The sequence below is a fragment of the Oncorhynchus mykiss genome, chromosome 11 (genome assembly GCF_057628025.1).
Source record: "Oncorhynchus mykiss isolate SJ-2025 chromosome 11, ASM5762802v1, whole genome shotgun sequence".
Classification (NCBI taxonomy): Eukaryota; Metazoa; Chordata; class Actinopteri; order Salmoniformes; family Salmonidae; genus Oncorhynchus; species Oncorhynchus mykiss.
Window position 1 is genome coordinate 27,744,780 of NC_143032.1, and position 5,562 is coordinate 27,750,341.

Genomic DNA, 5,562 nt, shown 5'->3' on the forward strand with positions numbered 1-5,562 from the left:
ATTGTATACCTGTCTTGTATACCTTATACACCATTCTTGTGTGTGTTTAATAATAAATATTTGAAACAAAGAAAAGCCCCAAATAAAAGAAAAGCCCAAATAAAATTATGTAGAATTACAAATATAGTTCAAGCAAGCAGACACACACACACACACACACACACACACACACACACACACACACACACACACACACACACACACACACACACACACACACACACACACACACACACCTCTCTGTGCGTTCCTTGCCAGGAAGAGGTCACTCAAACTAGATCCTGTGAGTGTCAGTCAAGATCGGCCAGGAGATGATCAACAAGATGTGTGTGTGTGTGTAGATGTGGGTGAGTGTGTGCGTGATTATGTCTGCGTGTGAGTCTGGATGGGCCAGGAAACGGGGGAGATGAGGGGCTGGCCCTCTCTGCTGACCCCGGGGACCCCAAGGTGGCATTTCCCCTGCAGCCCTCCTATTAGAGGAGCTAAAAATACTAGAGTGTTTATAGAAACCACGGGTCTCCCTCCATCCTACCGCTGGTACACTCATGCTGATAAGTCAAAAGGCTATCTGAAAATGTATCTTTCTCTACCCTCCTTTCTTGTCTTTGTCTGGCTTAAACTAAAGTATATCTGTGAGACATAGTTGAGTCCGTCTAAAAACTAAGTTTCAGAGAATATATTTCTGTAAAAAACAAAAGGAAAGAAAAAGCGGACTGACAAGATACAGGTAATTGTTTAATGGTTTAGTCAGCAAACCCCCATCGTTTATCTACAGCACTGATTCCCACAGTGGTAATATTGTATTGACCTTTATGTCCTAGACAAGATGACAACAGAATCAGCTATCCAGAAAGATACCACCGAGAACTCATTTGAACTCATGTGAACTGACCACCACTATCTGGCAAGGAAAATATAACACAGACTCTACTGTAATGTATTATGCACCCCACCCAAACCAGAGAGGAAGAAAGGCGAGTGATCACTAGGGATCTGTCCCAAAAAGGCACCCTATTACCTATCCACTGGTCAAAAAAAGGTGCAAGTTGGAACCATGTAAGGTTCTTGGGGGCAATGCCTATTCCGCAGGGGTACGCGCGACACCGTCGAGGGTACGCCAAATAAAAAAGTGATTCACATTGTCAAACATTTCGATTTTCCAACGGGGCTATACATTTGGGTTATGTTTTTTTCTCGCCTGAGTAGCCTCGTTTTACTACCAAAAATAAAATTCAACTGTCTAGTTATTCAGCGAAATAACAACACAATGTCATCTACAGGTTGCCTAGTGAAATAATTATCATCCAATCACATTAACCGTTACTCTCTCGCGGGAATTCCACTAACAGTCCATATGTAGCCAAGCGTAGCTGCTGCTCATTCTGTTTGCTCTAAAATGGATAAATTGTTTTAAAAAATGTAAGGCTCGTGTCCATAGAGACACAAACCAGCTCTACTGGTAGTACTGCTACTGCCAGCAGATAGTGGTGGTCAGTGTGTTTTCTGTGCAAAAGTACTATCGCACAACTCGATGAAACCTTCACTCTTGCACAAACATTTAGAAACTAATTTAGACTACTTTCGAGTAGTAAGACATGTATAAAAGCAACAGTTATCATTAATAATAATAATAATAATAATAATAATAATTAATAATTAATAATAACTGGGGCAGCAGGGTAGCCTAGTGGTTCGAGTGTTGGACTAGTAACTGAAAGATTTCAAGATTAAATCCCTGAGCTGACCAGGTAAAATCTGTTGTTCTTCCCATGAACAAGGCAGTTAACCCACTGTTCCTAGGCTGTCATTGTAAATAAGAGTTTGTTCTTAACTGACTTGCTTAGTTAAGTAAAGTTAAAAATAAATAAGAATGGGCTGGAAGCATCTAATATGGTGAGTGACTAGGACAGGAAAGCCCCATACTATTGTGGAGGACTTCATTCATACTGCTGCAATTAAGGAAGACATCCTCTTGTGCAAACCACTGGAAACCAGGACAACAAGAGAGGATATTTTTAAAGTACTAGACAGCTTTGTGACATCAAATGGACTTTGGTAGTCAAGATGTGTTGGTATCTGTAATGATGGCGCAAAAGCTATGACAGGGAGACATAGTGGAGTTGTAAAGCACGTCCTGACGCCACTTGGGTACCCTGCAGCATCCACTGAGAGGCTTTTGCTGCTAAAGGAATGCCTGACAGCTTGAAATACATTTTTGAAAATGGTTATCTTTGTTAAAGCAAGGCCCCTGAACTTGCGTGTATTTTATGCATTATGGAATGATATGGACAGCGACCATGTAACGCTTTTACAACATACAGAAGTGCACTGGTTATCAAGGGGCAAAGTATTGACATGTTTTTGTTAATTGAGAGACAAGCTTAAAGTTTTCTTTACTGACCATAATTTTCACTTGTCTGACTGCTTGCATGATGACGAGTTTCTCACACGACTGGCCTATCTGGGTGATGTTTTTTTCTCGCCTGACTGAATGATCTGAATCTAGGTTTACAGGGACTCCACAACTATATTCAATGTGCAAGACAAAATTGAAGTTATGATTAAGAAGTTGGAACTCTTCTCTTTCTGCATAAACAAGGACAACACACAGGTATTTCATGAAACATGGTGAAGCCCCAAAATTTCCCTAGCTGGAAGCCTGTGTTTCAGAAATAAGGAAGTGGATGGCTGCAAACGTTCTACTTTTAAACTCGGACCAAAACAGAGATGCTTGTTCTAGGTCCCAAGAAACAAAGAGATCTTCTGTTGAATCTGACAATTAATCTTGATGGATGTACAGTCGTCTCAAATATAACTGTGAAGGACCTCGGCTTTACTCTGGACCCTGATCTCTCTTTTGACGAACATATCAAGACTGTCTCAAGGACAGCTTTTTTTCCATCTACGTAACATTGCAAAAATCAGAAACTTTCTGTCCATAAATTATACAGAAAAATGAAGCCATGCTTTTGTTATTTCTAGGTTAGACTACTGCAATGCTCTACTTTCTGGCTACCCAGATAAAGCACAAAATAAACTTCAGTTAGTGCTAAATACGGCTGCTAGAATCCTGACTAGAACCCAAAAAATGTATCATATTACTCCAGTGCTAGCCTCCCTAACTGGCTTCCTGTTAAGGCAAGGGCTGATTTCAAGGTTTTACTGCTAACCTACAAAGCATTACATGGGCTTGCTCCTACCTATCTTTTTGATTTGGTCCTGCCGTACATACCTACACGTACGCTACGGTCACAAGACGCAGGCCTCCTAATTGTCCCTAAAATTTCTAAGCAAACAGCTGGAGCCAGGGCTTTCTCCTATAGAGCTCCATTTTTATGGAATGGTCTGCCTACCCATGTGAGAGACGCAGACTCTCACATGGGATTCTCTGCCTATAACCCTATTACAGGGGCTTAGTCACTGGCTTACTGGTGCTCTTTCATGCCGTCCCTAGGAGGGGTGCAACACTTGAGTGGGTTGAATCACTGACGTGATCTTCCTGTCTGGGTCGGCGCCCCCCCTTGGGTTGTGCCGGAGATCTTTGTGGGCTATACTCGGCCTTGTCTCAGGATGGTAAGTTGGTGGTTGAAGATATCCCTCTAGTGGTGTGGGGGCTGTGCTTCGGCAAAGTGGGTGGGGTTATATCCTTCCTGTATCATCGGATGGGGCCACAGTGTCTCCTGACCCCTCCTGTCTCAGCCTCCAGTATTTTTGCTGCAGTAGTTTATGTGTCGGGGATAGGGTCAGTTTGTTATATCTGGAGTACTTCTCCTGTCTTATCCGGTGTCCTGTGTGAATTTAAGTATGCTCTCTCTAATTATCTCTTTCTCTCGGAGGACTTGAGCCCTAGGACCATGCCATCCTTGCTGTCCCCAGTCCACCTGGCCGTGCTGCTGCTCCAGTTTCAACTGTTCTGCCTGCGGCTATGGAATCCTGACCTGTTCACCGGACTTGCTACCTGTCCCAGACCTGCTGTTTTCAACTCTCTAGAGAAAGCAGGAGTGGTAGAGATGCTCTTAATGATCGGCTATGAAAAGCCAACTGACATTTACTCCTGAGGTGCTGACTTGCTGCACCCTTGACAACTGCTGTGATTATTATTATTTGACCATGCTGGTCATTTATGAACATTTGAACATCTTGGCCATGTTCTCTTATAATCTCCACTCAGCACAGCCAGTAGAGGACTGGCCATCCCTCATAGCCTGGTTCCTCTCTAGGTTTCTTCCTAGGTTTGGGCGTTTCTAGGGAGTTTTTCTTAGCCACCGTGCTTCTACACCTGCATTGCTTGCTGTTTGGGGTTTTAGACTGGGTTTCTGTACAGCACTTTGAGATATCAGCTGATGTACGAAGGGCTATATAAATAAATGAGAATTTATTTTATTTCCATCATTGTATGATTTGTTGTAAACTCAAGCTTAAGGACAATGTCAAATGTGATATAGCGAAGCACCTGAGTGAATTGAGTGAATTACGCAGGTACTTTCCCGAAATGGACAACACAAATAACTGGATTCATTATCTCTTTCATGCCCTGCCTCCGGTCCACTTACAGATATCTGAACATGAAAGCCTCATCGAAATTGTAACAAGCTGTTCTGTGTAAATGTAATTTAATCAGTAGCCACTGCCAGATTTCTGGATAGGGATGCGCTCATAGTATCCTGCCTTGGCAAATCGGTGGTGAACACACTGATGCCCTTTGAAACCACGTACCTATGTGAGAATGGATTCTCGGCCCTCACTAGCATGAAAACTAAACACAGGCACAGGCTGTGTGTGGAAAATGATTTAAGACTGAGACTCTCCAATACAAACCAACATTGCAGAGTTATGAGCATCCTTTCAAGCACACCCTTCTCATTAACCTGTGGTGAGTTTTTCACAATTGTTTTATGATCAAATAAAGTTTTATATGTAAGATGGCTAAATAAGAAGCAAAATGATTGATTATTATTATTTGTGCCCTGGTCCTATAAGAGCTCTTTGTCACTTCCCACTTCCCACGAGCCGGGTTGTGACAAAAACTCATTCTTATGTTTAATAAATGTCCCTGTCTCGCCCTGACCATAGAGAGGCTTTTATTCTCTATTTTGGTTAGGCCAGGGTGTGACTAGGGTGGGCATTCTAGTTTCCTTATTTCTATGTTTTCTGTTTCTATGTTTTGGCTGGGTATGTTTCTCAATCAGGGACAGCTGTCTATCGGGGAATCATACATAGGCAGCCTGTTTTGCCACCTTAGTTGTGGGTAGTTAGGGGCCTGTATAGTACTTGTAAGCGGCACTGTCGTTTTTGTTGGTGACATTCTAAATAAAAATAAATGTACGCTCACCACGCTGCACCTTGGTCCGGTCATTTCCCCGACGATGGTTGTGACAGTCTCGTATGGCAGGCTTACAATGATGGCAAAAAAAAACATTTGAGAGTGCGCTGACCCTGGTGCTAGAGGGGGTACGCAGCTGGAGGTTGAATGTTTGAAGGGGTACAGAACTATAAAAAGTTTGGGAACCACTGCATAGGGGAACCATTTAGGGTCTCTAAGGAACCTTAAATTGGATGGTT

General features: G+C 42.7%; 1 long non-coding RNA gene across 1 annotated transcript; it reads left to right on the forward strand.

The window, feature by feature from the left end:
• Positions 1 to 1,680: 1,680 nt before the first annotated feature.
• On the forward strand, positions 1,681 to 5,331 carry LOC149979537 (uncharacterized). Its single transcript, XR_016484290.1, has 2 exons — positions 1,681 to 3,573; positions 3,837 to 5,331. It is a non-coding gene; the product is annotated as an uncharacterized LOC149979537 (long non-coding RNA).
• Positions 5,332 to 5,562: the final 231 nt, after the last annotated feature.